Source organism: Miscanthus floridulus, chromosome 10 (genome assembly GCF_019320115.1).
Source record: "Miscanthus floridulus cultivar M001 chromosome 10, ASM1932011v1, whole genome shotgun sequence".
Taxonomy (NCBI): Eukaryota; Viridiplantae; Streptophyta; class Magnoliopsida; order Poales; family Poaceae; genus Miscanthus; species Miscanthus floridulus.
The window spans coordinates 91,085,640-91,108,961 of NC_089589.1; positions in this window are offsets into that span (position 1 = coordinate 91,085,640).

Genomic DNA, 23,322 nt, shown 5'->3' on the forward strand with positions numbered 1-23,322 from the left:
ACTCTTCGAGAGGCGGCCCTCGTCGTCGTCAATGACATGAATGTAGGAGGTGTCCTGCTTGAGGACCATCTGCGGGCCATGCCAGCTCAGGTTAGGATGGTGGCCCTTCGTGGGGTGCACCATGGGGCTACCTTAGCCTTGGCCATGGCGCAACTTTGTTCCCGCCATGATCTTTGCCTGCTTGAACCTAGCTTCCTAGTTGGCGTCGATAAGGAGGAGCAGGAGGAGCTCACTGGCAACTTTATCACCACCACAGAGGCCATTGTGGCGGCCACGCATGCAGGAGACTTCGTCCTCACTTCCTTCTTTGAGCCGTAGATTGTATCTAGGGTCATTCCAATCTTAATGAAAGACTAGTTTGTTACTTTAATTCGAAGAGCAACTTATGCACGTCCCTTTGTCTTTCATGGTGTTTGCTTATTGTGCTTGGATGCGAAAGGCTTGTGCGGCCGACATGCTCAGATGAGGTGATTAGGATGTCGTGGGGTGGATCCTGCCTCCCCTCTCGAAAGGGAGTAAGGTTTTAGGGAAGCTTCCTTCCCTCTTATGAAACACCATAGGTAAGTTAGTAACTTCGCATATTTTAGTTTTGAATGCTTCCACCTACGTCAGGCATTGTAAATGTTAATCGTAGGCACAATGTGTATTACTCTTTTCTGAATGCACACATGAGAAAGTCCGACGCTATGCGATTGTAACGCGCCAGACAATATCTATTACTCTTTTCTGAATGCACACGCAAGATTTGATTGTGCATGAAAGAAATTCCGCTACTCTATGATTGTAATGTGTTGGACAATAGATTTCATATCCGGGTGACTCCTCGACTTGCAATGGGGTTGTTCGACCCTATAGTTCTCTCTTAAGAGGAATAGCTCGAGTTGCAATGAGGTAGTCAGACTAGATAGAAGTCACTCATATCACACTTAGATGTTAGGTTTAATTTATAGTGACAACATAGTGATAAAAATGGTTCAACATGTACAACTTATTATAGAACCATAAAATAGACATTGTGTCCTAAGCAAGACTTCAATTATTACTTCAAGAATCATTTTAAATCCAAATTTCGATGCCTACATGGCAACATAGTGATAAAAAGGGTTCAACATGTACAACTTATTACAGAACCATAAAATAGACATTATGTTGTAAGAAAGACTTTAATTATTACATCAAGAATCATTCTAAATCCAAATTTCAATGCCTCTGTTCCCTCACCTTCTATCGTATCCCTCCCTTCGTCTGTTGAACTATCACCAATCTCTTGTACGTCCCTTCCTTGGTAGGGAATCAAGGTGACTACGCATCCGAAGGATGTGGTGATGATGACGAAGCAGGCATCGAAGCCATGACGGTGCTGTTGAGGTCAAACTCACCTGGTGAGTGCATCTCGCCTGGTGAGTATGCTAAAATCTCATCATCTGAATCCGATGTCTCATCATGCTTAGTGACGTGGTTACCTAGACGAATGGGGGACTCTATGGTCTGCTAAACTGAAATAGTAGTATCAAACCCTAGGGTCGACTCAGCTCTATTAATGGTGGGATTAGTAGGCTCGGTGGTTGTTGGCGGTCCTTAACTCACACTTTTACCGCCAACCCTTCCATAAAAACCTAAGCATATAGGAACCCAACTTAGACATAGGGCTTTAGAACTAACTATTTCCATGAGTTTTGGTGTCTTACCATTTACAGGAGGACATGTCAGAATAACAAGGAAAACACACCCAAATACGCAATAGGACAAGGTCTAACATCACCCGACATGAGCCTAGGAGGAGAAGGCCCAGTTACCAAGCAAATTAGGGCCCTGTCACGTGGAGAAAAAGGCCCAAAACTCAAAGCAAACATGCTCCAAATAGTGCCAAACTTTGCAGGAGTGGCCCATGCAGTCCTAGAGGCCTACAGAACAAAGATTAGGCCGAAACGACACCTCTAGCTGCGGACGCACATGTTGGTATATTTTAATGCACATAGATAAATCCATAAGCGCACGGATATCACTATAGCTTTCACCTAGAAGTATTCCAAGTATCGTATCCACAGGGAAACATGTGAGACTAACTACGGTCTAACTTAACTAAGGGTAGCAACAAGGTTAGGATAAATAGGAGCATAGAGAGGAAAACTAAGGTTCTCTAATTCTTACTTGGGTAAGCTATGTCTTCTACTATTCAATTGGGGACATTACTAGGGAAAGACACTAGCAGAGGATGCTTTCCTTTGCAACCGCATCCTACGTGCCCTTACAAATGGGAGGAGGACTACAGAGGATTTAATGAGGCTATAAGAGTCACCCTCGTGAGCTACCACCAATCTGGAATGTAGGATGCATCCATAAGTAATCAGAGTCTAAGCACCACGCTTACACTACAATTACTACTTTACTCTTCCCAGATAAAGAATAAAGCACTCAAAGAAGTTGTGAACCTGATGAATAATATAAACAAGAAGCTTACTTGAATCAGAAGTTGATTACTAGAGAAATCTTAGAGACAAGCTCAGATAGAACTTGGATCCACCAAGGTACAAGCCATAGAGAGAGCACCAATAGGCCAGTGCCTCCTCCAAACTCTTCCCTCACTCTCTCTCACTATTTCTATTTATAAGACTAGATCCTATGGAGGACTAATCTTCTCTTGATAGCTGGCTCTGATCTTAACAAGGAGAATATGAATTAGGGTTTTAGGATCTACTGAGGGAGGGGGGGTAGGGGCTGGTATATATAGGCTGGAGCATCAATCGTGAGCCCTTTGATTAAACCGACTAAAAGAACGGTGTAGATGCAACCTAGGAGGCGGTGGAGAACTGACATTATGACGTGGAGGCTGACTAGTGGGGCTAGACAGCCCCTCGGTTCTTGCTTCGGTGTGGTGTCCTCTGGAGTCAGCTGGAACCTTCTGGTGCCCGTTTCATGGTTGATAAGCATGATTAATTCTGACATATAGGTCCACCTTGATAGTTTTCTGGATAAACCCTACAGAAAATACAGATTTACCAAAACTCATAGAATTTATTAGTTTAAACCCTTAGACCTTTATTGGTGATCACAATTATGCCCTTATACATGTTTTATTGACGGTTTATAATGGTTGTTAAGTACCGTCAACAAGCTCCCCCAAGCTTAACCTTTGCTAGTCCCTTAGCAAAGCTAAACTCAGCAAAAATGTATCAGGAGTTGCTATGATGCTTTCACTCCTCAAAAGTACACATGCGTTCAAACAAGAATTCTCCTTCTGTGGTTCTCGCTTCGGTGTGGTGTCCTCTGGAACCTCCTAGTGCCCATTTCATGGTTGATAAGCATGATTAATTCTGACATATAGGTCCGCATTGACAGTTTTCTAGATAAACCCTATAGAAAATACAGATTCACCAAAACTCGTGGAATTTATTAGTTTAAACCTCTAGACCTTTGTTGGTGATCACAATTGTGCCTTTATACATGTTTTATTGATGGTTTATTTGGTTGTTAACTACTATCAATAAGCTCCCCCAAGCATAACCTTTGCTAGTCCCTTAGCAAAGCTAAACTCAACAAAAATGGATCAGGAGTTGCTACAATGCTTTCACTCCTCAAAAGCACACATGGGTTCAAACAAGAATTCTCCTTCGGATTAGAATAAGCTGATCTGACTTCAAACTTACCCATATTACCTTCAACCATGGGGCTTCTTAGCCTTCACTTTGGTCTTGAGCAATTGAAAGATAGAATGATCAAGTCAAGCACTATGTCTCAAGTTCTTTGTTCAACCATTATTCTAGAGTTTTTATAAATTTTCAAAATAAAACTCAGAGATTCCATTGTATGACACTATCAAGTCTCTCAACATATGTGGTATTTGTGGATCCTCACCAAGGCAATAAAGATGTTATGCCTTTTTCTCTTCCTACCACTAAGGCTTATGTGGAGTTCATAGGTAGGGAGAAAGCTAGGGCATACTTGCAATGCATATATTGTAAAGTCAACCCTCGGATCCAAAGAGAATTGAGTCATACAATCAAATCAAGTAGTGCATGTGTATGGAATATATGGTGGCTAATCCTAAGTCTACTTTGCTCCTTAAAAGCTTATCTCTCTTTTAAAACTTGGAAACAATTGCTAGAGAGCAGGGGCTATCTTATTCATCTCTTTTTTCTCAGGCGGGCATCTAAGTACCCATTGTTTTAGATATCTTGGACACTTGTCCATTTTTTCTCAACTTCTTTTTTTTCTTTTCTCTTTTTTTATGAATAACTTTTGCATAGCCCCATGCCTCTTTTCTGCAACAAAACTTTTGAGAGATAGTAACAAGAACTTGGAGCATTTATTTTGAGTGGATGGAAAACCTAATAAACATGTTTTTGTGTTCACCCCCAGTGTAGGAGTAGAACATTTTTGGGTGGATCTAGATGGAAGGCATGTTTTTGCGCCTATCCCCAGTGTAGAAGTAGTACATATGTGGGTGGTGTGTACGTGATCTTGATTTTAAAAGCATGACAAACCTCTCATAAGGGTCAACAAAGCTTGACAAAACTCAATGCAAAAGCAAGCAGCATATATGTGCAATTTTCTTAGCCTAAATAACATGTATGGCTCTGGTGGAAATTCAAGCTGTCATATAGGAACTCATCATGTATCATTTTTTTGTTTTTCAAAAGATAAATCTCTAGAACTTTAGTGTCACTTGGAACAAGATAAACAACAGCTCAGAACTTCTAATATCATATCCATCAATTACCTAGACTTAGATCAAGCATATGCTACCCACAAGTTTTAAGTTCAGAGTAAACCCTTATGTTAAAACAATCTTATCCAAAACTTGAGAGAATTCGAGGCTGAAAGCTAGGTACTTGAAAGGAATTACAATAGAGCAACTATTCATCATTTCCATTCATGAGATTATTCTGAGTCCTCTTTATTTATTCAACTCTTAAAAATAAATTAAAGCAAACTAGACACACCTTTTATTTTGTTTTTAATTTTACTAGATCACACATTATTACTATAGCTATATATATTTATTATAAAGATAACTTTTTATTTTGTTTCATTCATCATTTTCTTAACTATTAGAAAGAAACTAAAACTAAAAAGGGAAAGAATACTTACCTGGATACATGGGAGTGCTTCTCCCCCAAGCTAGCTTTTTCGGTGAGGGTTCGATGTTGTAAGTCCTTCGAACTGGACTTATCCTTGTGAAGTTCATTAATACATCAGTTTGTTCTGAAGACGAAGATTCTTTTGATGATGCCTCTAATGGTGATGTCACCTTCTTCCGCCAAACCTGTCTTGGTTTTGAGTTTTGATTTTAGTTTGACAGGTTCAGGACCTTCACTTATAGAAATTGGGGAATCGATTTCCCCACACTTTGCTTGAAGTGTGTCCTGCTATAAAACAAGGTAGAGATCAAGCGCATGGGCTCTATTGGTGGGAAAACACCAATAGAACCAAAACTTTACTTATTCTTCTCTAACCTTAGGCACATTGAACAAGATGAAGTTGATGTTATGTGCTTTGTTCAATTATAACATAGATGGTAAGATCAGAAGGTTGAGCATGAATGTAGCATTTAAGTTCATTTGACAGAAAAGATTGAGTTGTTTAACCCATGGAAGGATTGTCTATCTATACATAATGTATCAATCTTTACATGATTATGACTATCAGCTTCTAGAGATAGGATGTGCATTTTTTAGCTCATTTGGTTAAGACTACGATATCAAGAAAGTGGCGCTAGGAACAAGCTTGAAGAATAAATATGTTGAGTTAATCAGGTTGGATCAAATAAATTGTAACTCAAACATATTTTGTTTCTTATTTATGTGCCTACCAGAATCAAGGAAAAACTTTTTAAATAATGACCATTTACCTTTGGATGTTACCTTTGTCATTGGAGCGTGATGCCACCATATGATAAAGGGTAGATGACTCATGATGGTCCTTCCCATTTTGCTTGAAGTTTTCCTTATTTGGCTAGCCTTGCAGCTTGAGTTGTTCATGAGCTTCTTGACTCCTAGATTGCACCCTTTCTTTCTCATCCTTGTGTCATGCCATCTTTCTGCTCTTTGATTTTTTAACACCTTGTTAGACCTTTTTCCTCACTCATTGTTTTATGCCTGCAAAGGATTAGAGGACAACACATACCTGAAGGAATATACAATTTTAAAACATGGGTTGTTTGTCTAGGATTTTGTAGTTTTCATCCATGCTAATGAAAAGATGGTGTTAGAATTATTTTAGCATAGTTTTTGTTTATCATGTTCTATACAGGCATGGCTCAAGGCAAAGGTAACTTGTAGCTAAAGACAAAGCGAATGACCATGAATAAGTTGTGTCTTCTTTGCGCAACGTTATTGGAGTTCATCATGTGCCTTGCTTCATCTCTAATTTGAATTCATCTCATGACTTACCCAAATTGATTTGAGAGTTTCTTGTAGGGGTTAGTCCAACAAAATAACCAGTATCTACTAAAGCATACTTTCATCTCAAAAATCAACCTAGACACCACATCTAATTTGATTTAGGAAGGCATTTTAACTTAAGCACCATGCTTAATTTAAAAGCCTTTGGAAGTAAAATCAGCACACTTTTTGGTTCAAGAATCAAACTAGACACCACGTCTAATTTAATTCAAGAAAATAGTTTAAACTATGCACCATGCCTAATTTAAAAGGTATATGAAAATACTTCAAAACCAACGCATATGATAGTAAACAAAAGTAGCATGAAAGTATTGTAGAGATTTATTCAAATAGAGATAAAAGAGCATGATTGTTGTTTAGCAAATTGAGCATGGCTTAAAGGTAGAGACAACCAAAATTAGCAACATGGCATAAGATTTTTTAGAGAAGTTTGTAACACCCTAGTGTAAAGAATTGCATTTGGCACTTGCATTTCATGAGCACAAGCATCATCCAAGCATTCATGAGCATGAGCATATGGAATTTCACCTTATTCTTTACATATTATCACATGTGATGTTGATTATATACATGCATATGCTTGTGATCATGTGTGACCAATGCAAGAGATGGTTGTGAGGTCACAAAAACACCTTAGACATGTCTAGGATGGTAAATGGAATAATGTTTATATTCATGACATGGGCCAATTTTGCTTCTAAGTCCTAGTTTACTCATAATGTCATTTTCATGATCTTACTTTGACCAAAGTTGAACTATAGCCTAGAGTGTTTGCATGGCAGTGCACCCTTAATAAAAGTTCTAGTTCTTGACATGGGTAACAAACTTTGTTTTAGGTCCATGAGCTAATTCAGTGCCTAACATAGTAAAAACAGCTCCAAAGTAGCAATGAAATGAGGTTTCTAGACTTTGAAATTTTGTTGTCAAAATGCATATTTTAGTTTCAAGTGCACCACTTTGGAGCTCTATAGTTTGAAAACCATAGCAATTTTGGCAATGCTTCTTAAAGCAAAGTTGGAGATCTCACATAGCTCTACAACTTTCACTAATACCATTTTCACTAAATCACCATGGATTAGGAGTTATAGGTGCACGAAGTCGCTCTATCACTCGGCTCCTTCACCCGTCTGAACCGGCTGAGGTAGCAGCCGTCGTGGCTGACCGGCCATAGGCTGCGGCCACCACTTGGTGTCCGTACACCGGTGCTGGCCTCATGTGTCAGGCTAAAGCGGGCAGAAGAGGGCACCGTGTCACGCTCGCTCACTCTCTCGCGCTCACTCTCTCTGCCTTGCCTCGCTCTCGCTCTCTCTCTCCCACAGCCGAGCAGCGCCATCGCCGCCGAGCTCCACCATGCCCGCTCAGTGTCATTGCTGCACCTCCATCCATTCCATCATGCTCATAGCTCTGCCATAATCTCCTCTACCTCCCCAACCCACCATTATCACCGTTTGAGCCAAGGTATAGCCACATTATGCGTCGTCATCGCCGCCATGGCCATGGAGCGCCACTGAGCTCCGAGCTCACCATGGCCAGCCATATCCACTGCTCCTCCTACCTTTTTCTCCCCTGGTCCATCATTGGCTTAGGTACCAATAGCTCATGTCGTAGTTAGTTTAACTGCTACCGCTGCCACCGCGCGAGAACATGCGACCGCACCGTAGCTCAAGCTTGCCATGGCCATTCCTGACTAGACCCCGTCGTCCCCCTCTAGCGCATGTTAACGCATTACCATGAACCCTAGCACCATCCCCAAAGATGGAGACCTGCCTTCGACCACCGCCTCATCAGAACAGTGACACCACCACCGTGCTCTGTGCACCGCCATGCACGCGCCTAAAGCACACCGCCGCTTTACCGTACCCTAGACCTAACCCTAGAGCTCTACTAGGACTCCCTGATGCCAAAGCATCACTCGCCTAGCCATGTCATTGCTAGAGACGATGATTTCGCCATCGAGCACCTCCATCGTGCCACCATTGTCGCTAGCGAGGTAGCTCCGGTGAACCGTTGAGCCAACCAAGGGCACCAGTCGACGCGGGATGTCGAGTAGGTCACGATGGTGAAGACGCTACCATCGGTGAGCTCGCCATCACCGAGCTCTGGCTAGTTAGCGCTGTCCTCTGCTCCTGTCTCGCTGACGCGTGGGCCCGTTGACCTGTGGGGCCTAGCTGTCAGTCAGGGTTTTGATTTTTTTCTTTATTTATTTTTCTAGATTTTGTTGCAAACTTCAAAAATTCATAACTAGAGCTAGGAATGTCCAAATTGAGTGAACCAAATTTTGTTCGGTTCATCATGAAGTGTACTATTCGATAAAAATATGAAACCTACTGTTTTGGATATTTTTCTAGGGGAATTAAATTGATCTAATTAAGTGCTTTTAAAATAGTTTCTATCTTGTAAAATGCATATCTTGAGCTAAGGAAGTGAAAAAATTGTGATTCCAATTTTACTGGTCTTGTGTTGGCATGCTCTAGCTAGGAAAAATACTAAATCTAGAGTAGTCATACTAGGAATATGGTCTTCCTATTTAATCTTAAATAATTGCTAGTTTCTAGTGAAAATAAATGGGGTAAAAATACATAACTTATGAACATGCAAATTTTTACACAATGTTCTTATGCTAGAATGACAGTAAGAAAAATATGAAATCTGTTGTTTGGCACTTTTCACTAGGTTAAACTATTTTTGCTAAAATAAGCCTATGCAACTTGTCATTTTTGTAGAGGTTGCTATACTTATCCAAATGGCATGAAATTTGTATAGTAGACTATTGGGGTCAGATGTAGGCTATTGTAATTTTCTCAGAATTTATTGAGCAGTATAAATATTTATGCTTTAAATCACCTTATTATATAAGGAAATTAATAAATGCACATTAGTAAATTATTTGGGCTTAACCATGATGTTTTCTATGGTTCTTGCGATGCATATGATCTATTGATATTAGTAGTTGTGCTTATAATTGATTGGTTATAGGTAGCTACTTAATCATTGCTTTATAATTCAACTAGATGGCTGTAGGAGTAGTTTCTGTTGTGTTGACAAATTCATGATGATAGTGACTTTTCCTATTAAACTTGTTAATAACAAAATTGTAGGCAACTTACTCATATTGCTTGTCCTAAAATGTCATAGCTATAGGCTAAATGGTTTAAGATTTATAGCCATTAGAAGTCTGCTATTAGATTTGCTTGTCCTCTGGATAGATCTGGAAGATTGAATTGTTTGACCTAGGTAGCTACTGAATCACCTTAAGACGATTAAAATAAAGTTGTAGGTAATTTCATAAGATTTCCAAAAAGTCCACAACCATATTGTTTGGATGTGTATAACTCAAGTTACGGTGAAAACAAGTGGCTGCTGTCTTGCGGCCCAGAAAATGTTTAAATAGGTGTTTCTTTAATTACTAGAGAGGAGATATGCACCTACTTAGTAAAAGAAAATTTATCATGTTATCACTTTAATACATTACTATTAAGGACACTTATTAGTATGAATTTTATCATATCATATCATCCATGTCATTATCTATGCATCCATGATATCTTATTTCATGTTCATACATATAGGATCACCCGAAGGAGTAACCCTACTGGAATTCAAAGAAGAGGCGGAGAATCAGGAGACACCACAACCAGCAGCTCCCGAAGGCGAGGAGCTAGATACTGAGGAACTTCCAGAGTGCCCTGACCACCGACCCACTTCTTTCCTGAAAGGCAAGCCCCGGAGCATTATAAGCCTCCTATGTTTTATAAAATATCACTTGAGTCATTTATGTTTGATGCATTAGGTTATAAGAGTTGATCAAAAACACTTGATGCATAGAACTACCTTGTCCAGAAATATACCTTGAATCCCATGTAGGTCCAAGATCGAATAACTGCTTAGCAATGCTTAGCTCGGTAGAAGTCAGGTGATTTCCTATCACCTACAAGATATAGGTGGACACTGAACCACGGTTGGCTATATCTGCGCCGATTAAGGACCGCATCGTTGTTAGTCCTCCGTCATTTTGAACGCATGCCTCTCACTTAGTAGGCCGGATAACTCATTCCGACTACGAAGCCGAGTAGCTCAACTCAGGCCAGGCCCCATTTTGTTAAAGTGCACACACTAGAGGTAGTAAGGATGTGCGGGGAGCCAATGTGAGGCCAAGGGCATGTTAGAGTCCTAATCGACCTGGCATCCGGTAGTGTCCCTGAGGGTGCAGTGCTAATCAAACCCGTGAATTGGACCTAAATTGTACCAAAGGTGACCTAAGGCTACCGTGGCTGGTAGACCTAGGTTTGTGTTAGGAATATTGCCCAGCTGGTTGCAATCGATTCGAATCGCCATCTCTCCCGGATAGTGAGAAACTTGACTGAGCTTCCTTCTATCATAGTGATAATGGCAAGTGGAATGGTTCTGAGAATGATATAATAAATTGCTATGGTTACTATTGTTCTGTCACTATGGATATACCACATGTTTGGCATAGGTTAGTTGCTAATCTAGAGATGAATTGCTAAAATTTACTTGATGACCGAATTATAAAATGTATCGCTGAATTAGTGGTTTTTTATGCAAAATGTTGTCAAGCTAGCTCCACTTATAAAGCCTTGCATGATCCTTGGAGTCACTTTATTTTTTGTTTATGATTGGTAGGTCTAGCTGAGTACCTTCTTGTACTCAGGGTTTATTTCCCACTTGTTGCAGATAACATTGTTTATCGTGGCTACTATAAGAATTGCTTCTGTCCCACTGTGGATGAGGAGTAGGCCCATGCAAGGCGCTTCCATTTATATATCTAAGCTATGATGCTTTTGTGGGTTGTGATCACAGACTGGCAAGTATTTGAACCATGGTGTGAGGTGTTGGTTTAAAAACTACTTTGCTTCCGCAACTACTTTATTTGAACTTGGTTTGTAATAACTTCAATCACACTCTGATGTATGGCAATGTATTTGTGAACTCTATGTAACATGTGGCATGTATGTTGAATCATGTACGATCTTGGTTGTATGTTGGTGATGAATTGAGACCCTTCATGGTACTCGATGGACTACCGGGTTTATATGGGCTCAAGTATGAAAGTGCGACCGCACCGCGGCTGCCATTGTACTTGTGCTCTTATAAATTGGACGATTTTGTTACAGTTGGCATCCCCCACACTTGAATTTTGCAAGGCAGAATCATGTTTGGATGATAGAACTCTCATGTGTGAATGTGATTCAATGTTGCATGATAATTGGTTGGACATACCTTGCGTTGTCCTCCTTCATTCTTTTTGCTTCAAACCTAGAATGGTTAGTGACAAAAATACTCGAAGGAATATTTTCACAATTATGTTTCTATGCTTATTTCACAAGGGTATCACAGCAGAAGGTGAAAACTCATATTATCTTCCGAAAGTGCTTGCTTTAGGACAAAAGCTTGTCCTTGGGAAACCTTCTAATTGTGCTACTTATTGGTGAAGTGGTTTCCCCTCCAACACCAATCTTCATGTACCTGTCTTAGGATTCATGCCAACGAGATTTGCAATATTTATGATAAACATATGCATCTACAACCACCCTTTCAATGTCTTTATGAACAGGAAGCACGAGGGGGTTGAAGATCTTGTGTGTGGCAATGTTGGAGACTAATTAATTCAGGAGATTTCTCATGCGAGCATGGATTTGATGATGTGCTCATGAAATAACTTCCATGCTTGTCTATGTCATCTTCCTTTTTAAGCTTAAGGGGTGTTTCTTCATGAATGTCTATAGGCGGAAACATTATCTCCATCATTCCATGCCTATGACATTCATTGGATGTTTTATTGTCCAAGATTTCCCATGGATTGGTGGCTATTGACGGTAGTTACCGACCATTATAAACATCAATATAACCCAAGATAATGCATGAAAATGATCACCAACATAGACTTAGGGGTTTAAACTAATAATTTCCACGAGTTTTGGTGAATCTATGTTTTCAGCAGTGTTTAATCAGAAAACCGACAAGGGGAACTTAAACGTCAACAGAAAAATTAGAATTCTACCGCGAAACCAACTTCGGAAGGTTCTAGGGGACTCTAGAAGCCACATCACCGAAGCGTAGGTCGAGAGACTGCCAAGTGGAGCCGCTCGGCCCCACCTGGAGGCTGCCCGACCCACTAGGGGCCCACCTATCAGCCTCGTCGCTATGTCGGTTTCCCACCGCCTCCTCGGATGCATCTAAGCCGTTGCTTAAGTCAGTTTGATCCAAGGGCCCACATTGTATCCTCAGAACTATATAATCTAGCCCCCCTCCCTCTAGAAAAGAATCAAGTCATCAGATCATAAGTTAGGGCTAGATAGAAAACTAGGGTTTCTAGAGATTACAGATTAGAGCTCTAGTTCTTCAAGTTTCTAGTATAGATTAGCTAGCAAGGTTCAAGAAGAGTGTGGGCTATTGCTTAGGATTCTAGATCTGCCGTCTGGAGACTGGTATAGCCATTACATCTCAATATTTATGACTTTGTGCTACTTTAATATTATTATTTTGCTATTTATTGTGTTCTTAGTTTGCTCTAGTTGTATGCTTGATATAGTTATGATTAATGATGAGTTTATGCACATGTTCGCAAAGCGCTTAGCTCATTATGTGCATGAGTTAAGTGGTCCACACTATGTAAGCATGGTGCTTAGATATTGTTTTCCTACGGATGCCCTCTACACTCTAGGTCATGTGGTAGATCACGAATGTGACACTCCCTTTAAGTCCTTTGTAGTCCACTCCCCATTTGTAGAGCACGTAGAACATGATTGCGAAGGTAGACAAGCTCTATTCTTGATCTTCCTTGGTAATGTTCCTCATGCATAGATCCATAGTTAGTTATACTATAGATGAGGGTGTATATATTAGGGTGTACAAAAGACTTAGTAGATAAGTAATGACTTAGGAATCTTTTGCTCTTAATGAATCTCCTGCTTAGCTATACTACATTTTATGAGTCTCTAATTCTATCTCTGGAATACCACTATTACCTTACACTTATTATTTATTTACCCTTTGACTTACCCCTGCAATAGCATGAGAGTGATTATTATCATAAGTATACACATTTGTCAATATCTCTATGCCAACACTACTCCATAAGCTCCTCCCTGTGGTAAAAATATAAATAACGATACCTGGTATACTCTCGGGTGAAATGCTACAATGGTATATTATCTGTGCGCTTGCGGATACTTTAATATATATATATATATATATATATATATATATATATATATATATATATATATATATATATATATATATATATATATATATATATATATATATATATATGAAGTTTACAAGTGTTATTAATAATTACCAACCATGCATTTCTAGCATTATGTTAGGGATGACAACTGTAACACCCGGTTTCAAGGACAAAGTTGAATGCACACCATATGTGAGCCCTAGTAATCAAACCTCACATATAGCTACAAATGAAGGGGCAGTATCAATTCACAATGCTTAGTATATAGCGAACTTAGCAAAAGAGATAACCTTAGAAAGCAATCAATGGATAGACAACTCTGATCTCCGGGTGCAGACTTCACTCCCCTGGATCCAACTGACTGGTTGATCACAAGCCTACATCCTTCAGACTCTAGTAAACTGATATCCAGCCTGAGGTGTGGGGGAAATTGCAAGGGTGAGTCCATGACGAACTCAGCAAATATAACAACAAGGTAGTGTATTCCATAACCACATGATCAAGTGTAATTGAATAATGAATTGCACATAAACAATTTAAATGAACATACAACAATTCCCTCAGTTTTCTGGGCCGCCTGTATCCGTGGGCACGGCTAGTATACCAGTTTATTAAACTCTGCGCAGAGGTGTACACTTTCACTGTGAGTCATGATTTCCAAATGTATGGATTTGCAAGGTCCAAAACACCGGAAACCATATAAAGCCACCCAAGAGCTCATCTAACTGGCCAGGGCCGCAGGGTCATCAGATATAGGAACCCCCCTTCCAAAAATAAAGTAAAAGGCCGCTTCCAAAGCTAGTCTCAACAGGACAGAGGCTGTCCTATACCCAACTCACAGACCTCTAACCAGCTAGAAAAGGGTTTCTCAAATAACTAGAGCCAGAGCCATATAGCCCTCACAGCTATACTGTAAATCCCAGCTTTTGCCAAAGGATAACATTCATCATTTATGTTTATATCACATTTCATTAAACAAGCCCAAGATCATGGTCATAGAAAGAAAACCCAAGCTATACTTGCCTTAAACACCGATCCTTCGGTAAGCTTTAATCTTCAATGTTTTCTTCTTCTTCTTCTTGATCTCCAACTTCTTATAGATCACCAACGCAAAACTCACCGACTGGACAAGACCGAAAAGCACCACACAAGCATCCGAACAAGCATGCATAGCAAACATACTAGATTAGAACAATACACCAATCAATGAAAAAGATTCGAAATCTAATCTACGCATTGCTACGATCACACACACGCGAAAGACACACTAATCGGAGCTACGGTAAAACAGAAACATCTATCGAAGGATTTGCGTGGGAAAGAAAACTATATGCTTTATCTATTTTAATGATCATAAAACATGTATAAGATATCTCAGGGGAATATCTAAAATTGAGTTAAGTCATTTTATACTTGAGTTATTAGATTTAGAAAACTAAGATAAATTAATCATATCTTAATTATAAATATTTTGATATCTTTTATGCAAATTAAATTGAAATATAATAACAAATGAGAGTATATATATTCAAAGTATATATGTCACATTTAAACTTGGCAAATTACAATTTAAAGACATACATGTTTTTGTCACTAATTAATCATCTTTTATTAATCAACATATCTCATATTATATAAAGTATTTAAACTTTACTTTAGAAATATAAAACATGTGAGAGCAACTAATAGAGCATTTATATTATGTCTCATAATTGATCTAAGCAAGTCATAATTAAAAAGACATTAATGCGGGCATAAGTTATATTTTATAATCATGAAGGATTATACATATGCTTTAAGTCATTTAAACATTTAACATGAAAAAATTAAGAACATATAATAACTAAACGAAAGCACTTATGTTTCAGGATTAAACTAAATCACTTATAAATCAAGAGAGATTAAGGGTAACATTAATTAGATTTACAATAATTTATAAATGACCGAAGTATATGCCTATGTTACTTTTAATTAGAAACTCAATTGCATAAGCACAAATCAAATTAATATTTACTTATAAAATTCAAAGATGTGAAACATGATAAATTTTTCTACTAATGTGTACCTCATGATCAGCACAGTCGTAAAAGAACAAGAACGAAATTAAACTGATTGTTTTTAATTGGAAAACCACTAACTAATTATTAATGTAATTAGTATTAGATTAATAAATTCATAATTAACTGACATGATAAACTTTACTACTACTGCGTAGAGCACAAAATTACAAAGCTAACGCAACTAGAATCGCTCGAAACGGAGTTAAGACGATGAAACGGTAAAGGATTAACGATCGGTGGCAAAACTGTAAATACATCATCTTGTACCTTTGGTCTGTACGTACAGAGCTTGCCGGCCATGGGAGCCTGCCGCTGTGACGCTCGCGGAGGGGACCGAGGACAGCCAGCAGAGGGGCAGGGACCTCGGCCGGGGCTGGTCGGCGGCCAGCCTGGAGGGCTGCGGGCGGCGTCGGCGGTTGGCCGGCCAGGCCGTGCGGCGTCCTTGCACGCACGAGCAGGGGGCGGTGGTGGCTACCTGCTCCGCTGCGAGCAGGCGCACGCGCGCGCGATGGGCGGCAGCGCAGGGAGGCGCGGGGCGCAGGGCGCTTGGCCCAGGCTACGGTGATGGACGGCCGACTGTAGGGGAAACTTCCTCGGCCGGAGAGAGGAAGAAGGTGCCGGCCATGGTGCTTCTCACCGGAAAAGAGGAAGATGGGTTAGGGAAACGATCAAACGATGGTGGATTTGGCAAACGAAGGACGTGCCGGTGTAGAGGACGACGAGATATACCTCGTGGTGGTGACGGTTTTCGCTGGAGACATCCAAGGTGGCCGGAAAAGCTCGCCGAAGGTTCGCTGGAAACCTAGCTATGGAGAACTTCGGCGTCCGATCTGCGGGGCTACGAGTGGCGGCTCGAAAAACGGGCTGTACTTCTGGAATACTCGTATTGAGGGCTACGCCGGCATATATATAGTGTAGGGTTTTGAGGTCGGTGAAAAAACAAGATATTTTATTATTTTCGGATTTAATTAATTCCGGGATTAAAATAATTCCAGAAAAGTCCAGAATTGATTTTTAGCCCATGAAAAATACTCCGATGGCTCCAAAAATTCTAGGAAAATTCTCGAAGACACTTTTGAACATAATGAACCCAAATAAAGTTTTTAGAGCTCATGAAAAGATTGTTGCAAAGATCAAGGAAAAATATTAAGCCCAAGGAAAAAGGAATTTAATTCCAGAAAAGGTCGAAAAATTTTCCGGAGAGAAAGAAACATCGCTCTATCATATTTCAAAAGCATTTGCACTCATAAACACCAAATGCAACCAGCATGAATGCACAATCCCGCATGTTGCTACTCCTATGATGAATTTTAATTAAAAAAATATTACTTTTCCTATATTTCATGAGCACAAAAACCGATAACCATTATTTTAACTCTATTTTCAAAAGTGCAAAATTTTAGGGTGTTACCCTAGTAACAAGTGATGCTAAGAAATGCTAACAGTGGCTCTCGGGTTGATCTCGTCTAAGGCCTCCTCCAAACTTGGATAAGTCATATTTGTAAAAGAGATTGATTTAAGCTCACTATTTGAATCTAGACCAAGTTTGGATTCACCCATAAGGCTTCGTCCTTGTCCATCCAATCTTTAGCAATGGCATATGAATTCTTAATACATTTCAGCCAATTCTTAATACATTCTAGCCATTGCTGTTGCTCTTCTTGATCATCCTTGCGGTCTTCATGATTCCTATACTTCGGTTGTGTTAATGGATTTCTAGGGTCATCATGAGACTTAGGAGAAAGAGCATAAGAGGGATCATCGGGGTCAAGGATGGGTTCAAATAAGACATCTAATGTGGGCATAGAAGGGGAGAGGATAGGAGTGGCTTCTAAATGGATAGGCTCTTCTTCTATGGCATCACTAGACGTGCCATCCTTAAATTCTTCCCAATGTCCCACATGGGAATAAGGACGCTTTCTAAGAGATCCCTTCTTAAGAGGATTTGAATTATATTTGCTCGAATGTCTCTTATGAGAATTTAATGTTCTCCCAAAATCAGCACAAAAGAGGTCACCCTTAATCTCAACAGGGATTTCCAAAGGTGGAATTCCTTCTTTTAGGGGATTTTAGGGTATTGGTGGTTCGGGATTGATAGCTACATCTTGGGATTAGAGTGGTTGTGATTTAGCTATCAAAACTTCCTCTTCTTGTTTCGGAGAGGATTCCTTCTCCTTCTCGGGGAGTTTATTAGGAATGCTAGTGCTGGGAGTCTTTCCACTAAATCTATCAAGCATAGCCCTTGCTTCACTAGTAGACAAATGAAGGAAAGCTCCTCTAGAGGCTGCATCATGGAATTCCATGGAATCCTTGCTAAGACCCATGTAAAAATATTGAAGAAGTACAGGGTCTTGAATGGCAAGGTCCGGGCCAGATATGATGAGGTCTTTAAAACAATCCCACGATGTGCCAAGAGATTCTTCTTCTAGTTGTCTAAAATTTAGAACCTCTTTTCGAAGCATAACCACTTTAGAGATGGGAAAGAAACGTAAACAAAATTTAGAGCATAGAGTTTTCCAATCTCATTGCATACTTCCTATGGTTAGACTATACCATTGTTTAGCTCTTCCCGTCAAAGAGAACGAAAACAACTTCTATCTTAAGATCTTATCAGACATGCCAGCGATACACAAGCATGCACAAGTCCGTTCAAACTCTCGTAGGTGTGAGTATGGATTTTTGTTGCCTTCTCCCGAGAAGGATTGATCCCGGATCAATTTTATTAAACTTAGGCTTAGCTCATAACCAGGTGTTATGATAGGCTCTGAAGATTCTAGTGGTTTTAGGCTTGGGCTTGTGGGTTTAGCATATTGATAGATAGGAGTGGAATCCATGCTAAAAGAAAAAGTAAAACAAAAGAAAGAATAAAAGATAAAAGATTAGTTAATTCAGCAACCGTTTTCCCGACAACAGCGCCAGAAAGCTTGTTGGTATATTTTAATGCACACAGATAAATCCGCAAGCGCACGGATATCGCTGTAGCTTTCATCCAGAAGTATTCCAGGTATCGTATCCATAGGGAAATATGTGAGACTAACTATGGTCCAACTTAACTAAGGGTAGCAACAAGGTTAGGATAAATAGGAGCGTAGAGAGGAAAAGTAAGGTTCTGACTTGGGTAAGCTATGTCTTCTACTATTCAACTGGGGACATTACTAGGGAAAGACACCAGCAGAGGATGCTTTCCTTTGCAACTGCATCCTATGTGCCCTTACAAACGGGAGGTGGACTATAGAGGATTCAACGAGGCTATAAGAGTCACCCTCGCGAGCTACCACCGATACATAGTGCAGGATGCATCCATAAGTAACCAGAGTCTAAGCACCATGCTTACACTACAATTACTACTTTACTCTTCCTGGATAAAGAATAAAGCACTCAAACAAGTTGTGAACCTAATGAATAATATAAATAAGAAGCTTACTTGAATCAGAAGTTGATTACCAGAGAAATCTTAGAGGCAAGCTTAGATAGAACTTGGATCTGCCAAGGTACAAGCCATAGAGAGAGCACCAATAAGTTGATGCCTCCTCCAAACTCTTCCCTCACTCTCTATCTCACTATTTCTATTTATAAGACTAGATCCTATGGAGGATTAATCTTCTCTTGATAGCTGGCTCTAATCCTGTGTAGTACCATTACAGAGAAGAGCGAGGAAGTCGAGGCAAGCAACTAAGGGGATTGGGCTTCACAAAACCACCCAATCAATGGGAAAAAGGATGCCCATCTCGGTTGTCAAGGGGAATAGAAAGCCACATGATCCATTGCAAGCTACCAAGTTTGCCTCAGAGGCAGGTGTAGTAGTCAGGTCTCAAGTACCAATTTTCCTGCACTAGAAACATTACAAGCGACGGATTGAACATCTCAATGGATTTGTGGCCATGCTATCTATAAGTATGTATATCCTCTGTTGACATTCAACTCTGCCTTGAGCAACATAGAAATGGATTTAATTTGCATTCACACTTCTACAGTTGAGGCTGGCCATTGATGACAATGATGAAGCAACATAAGAAGCATGCACGAGTGTATTTCAGTCTGTTATACGACAAACATGGTATAGGTTCAAGCGATCTTACTTCAACGGCGTCCCCACTGATGAAATCAAAAAGACCACTCCTGTGTCTTGCATGAATGACACATAGTGGTGTGCACTTGTCCACATGTGGTTAAGTTCCAAGAACATGGTGCATCTGTGTGTGTGAACTCATTTATTTCTTGTCTAGTCTTTATGTGGTCTACTTGTGCTGTAGTCTAACACAATTGTTGTTGTAGGCAGTCTCGGAGCAGAACAAGCGAAACCATGCAAAAGTCAAGTGCCACCAGGTTATAGGATCTCGCTCCTATATTGCCCACCTGCAAGCATATGTAAGTGATGGTTGTGTTACTCTTTTTGTATCAAATACGCAATACCTTTTGTATCAATAGAAAGGCATGTGCAATTTTAACAGAAGGACAAAAACAGGAAGGACGTAGGACACGATCCAGAAGTGCTCATTGAAGAACATGATCGACCACATGAAAATGTTGATGCAGTGGGAATCTTCATCAACTTCTATACTAGTAGCAACATGGGACTGAGCGATGCTGCAAGAGAAGCAGTGGTAAGTACCTTCATTTGCTTTCCTTGAAATTTGCTGAAGCCATTGGCATAAAAGAAGGAAAAGTAGGAGGAGCCTGAAGTGGCACCATCATTTTGAAGTTGTAATATTACAATAGTTAATATGTTACCTATGCATTACGCTTATGAATCTATGTCAGCAGTAGGCTGAGGAAGACCTATGCATTACTTGTAATGAAATAATCTCATGGTTCTGCAATTTAAGTCCTCTTCCTAATGTTTACTCCTTGGTTTTTGCAGGAAGCTATGGAAACTATACGAGCAGAACCTATTGCTGATGTTGATTCCAAGGTCCTCTCCTAGGCCAGATGCAACACCTTTTCTTTGAAGAATGCTGGTATCAGGACAAGCCGCTCCAGACTTCGGGAATGGCTTGCTACTCATTAGGAAAGTTTAGTTGTCCTCGTCGAACAAGTGGATCAACTGAAGAGGAAGGCAAAAACACTGATAGGGAGTTTGAGGAGTTCAACAAACAGTAACAGGAGGAGTACAATAAGCTTCGTGAGCATATCATGATCTTAAGCATTGGTAACTCTCAATCTTGTTGATGCAGTGAACATGTGGTTTATTTGATGTTTTAATGTGAAATTTTGGTGGCTTGATATGTGAACACTGTCAGTGGTTTGCTACTAAGCTGAACTGCTATTATTTGATTCAGGTTCAATATAATTATGCATGTAGTCATTTTGTGTAGTAGTGTAGATCTAAAATCATTTTTTCTGACGTAATGATTGGTATGCACGTGGTAGATCTGGCACAGGCATGTTGTTAAATAAGAATCTGACACATGGATGAACCAATGAATGACACATGTAAGAGCCAGGATAGGACATGTGGGCCAACACAAACAAAATACGTGGTACAAATCCATCCTACCACGTGGTCGAATTAGAAAAAGACACGTGGGTAGCTCAGGACGCGACACATGGCCCAATAAAATACTAACACATGGATGTACAGAATTGAGACACGTGGTTGAGTAAAAGAAAGACACGCGGGGTATTGTGGTCACGCCATGTGGAACAATAAAATACGACACATGGTCCAATGAAGAAGTGACACGTGACTCAACCGCAACACGACACATGTGCCAATAGAAAACTAACATGTGGAACAACAGGGCCCCAACACGTTGTCTAGTAAGAACCTAAAACATGCAAGAACTAGAGACGGCCATGTTGTGCAATAAGAAGGTGACACGTGCCCAAACCATCTCCAATGCAACCGGCTATAGCATATACACATGGAAAGCATCTCCAATGGAAGATCCCGCCAGCGTGGCTGCCCCTGCCACGCATGCCAAAGTAGTTCTATGACGGTCAATTTTTGTCATAGATCTATCCACATCTATGACGAAATTCTAGAATCCTCATGGAAATTCAAGACTGACATGACTTCTATGATGAACCATTTTTCGTCATAAATTTGTCATAAAACTAAAATTATGAAAATTTTGCTCTTTTAGTGATGAAAGCTGTTCGCCATAGAAGTGAATATTCCTAGTAGTGAGAAGATTAGTCCTCCATAGGATCTAGTCTTGTAACTAGAAATAGTGAGATAGAGAGTGAGGGAAGAGTTTGAAGGAAGTGTCGGCCTGTTGGTGCTCTCTCTACGGCTTGTACCTTGGCAGATCCAAGTTCTACTTGAGCTTGCTTCTAAGACATCTCTGTTAATCAACTTTTGATTCAAGTAAGCATCATGTTTATATTGTTCTTTAGGTTAGCGACTCTTTTGAGTACTTTAATCTATTGATCATAGGTTAAAGTAGTATTAGCAGTGTAAGCATGCTGCTTAGACTCGGTTATTCATGGATGTACCCTACATTCCAGATCAGTGGTAGCTCGCGAGGGTGACTCTTATAGCCTCGTTGAATCCTTTGTAGTCCACCTCCTGTTTGTAGGCTGAGCAGGACCTTGTTACTATAGCAAACATACTCTGCCTATGTTTTCCTTAGTAATATCCCTAGAATTTAACAATAGAAGACATAGCTTACCGAAGTCAGAACTAGAGAGCCTTAGTAGTCCTCTCTATGCTCCTGTTTATCTTAATAAGTCTTGATGCTACTCCTTGTTAAGTTAGATTGTAGTTAATCTCACATGTTTCTCTGTGGATATGATACTAGGAATACTTTCGGGTGAAAGCTACAGCGGTATCCGTGCGCTTGCGGATTTATCTGTGTGCGTTAATAAATACCAACAACCTTTCTTGGGCCGTTGCCGGAGAAACGGTTGCTAAATTAACTATGAACCTAGCTTAACCTTGTATCTTTATTCTTTTATCTTTTATCTTTTATTCTTTTATTCTTTTTAATATGGATTTGGAATCCATACCTATACATCAATATGCTAAACCTACGAGCGCACGCCTAGAGTCACCAAAATCTATAGAGCCTATTCTAGCACCTAGCTATGAGTTGTGCTCATGTTTTATAAAAATAATTCAGGAACAATCCTACTCGGGAGAAGGCGATGAAACCCATACTCACACCTACGAGAGTTTGAGCAGACCTGTGTATGCTTGCATATCGCTGGCATGTCTGACGAGACCTTAAGATGAAAGTTGTTTCTGTTCTCTTTGATGGGAAGAGCTAAGCGATGGTATAGACAAACCATAGGAAGTATGCAAGGAGACTAGAAAATGCTATGCTCTAAATTTTGTTTAGCTTTCTTTCCCACCTCTAGAGTTGTCCGCCTTCAAAAAGAGGTTCTATAATTTAAACAAAAGGAACAAGAATCTCTTGGCACGTCATGGGCTCGTTTTATTGACCTCATCACCACTAGACCTGACCTTGCCATTCAAAATCCGTACTTCTTCAACATTTTTACATAGGTCTTAACAAAGATTCCGAGAATTTCCTTGATATGGCCTCTAGAGGAGTTTTCCTTCATTTGTCTGCTAGGAAGGCAAGGACTATCCTTGACAAAATTATTGGACTCATTCCCTACACTACTAGCATTCATGATGAACTCCCTAAGGAAGAGAAGAAATCATCTACCGAATAAGAAGAGGAAGTTTTGATAGCCA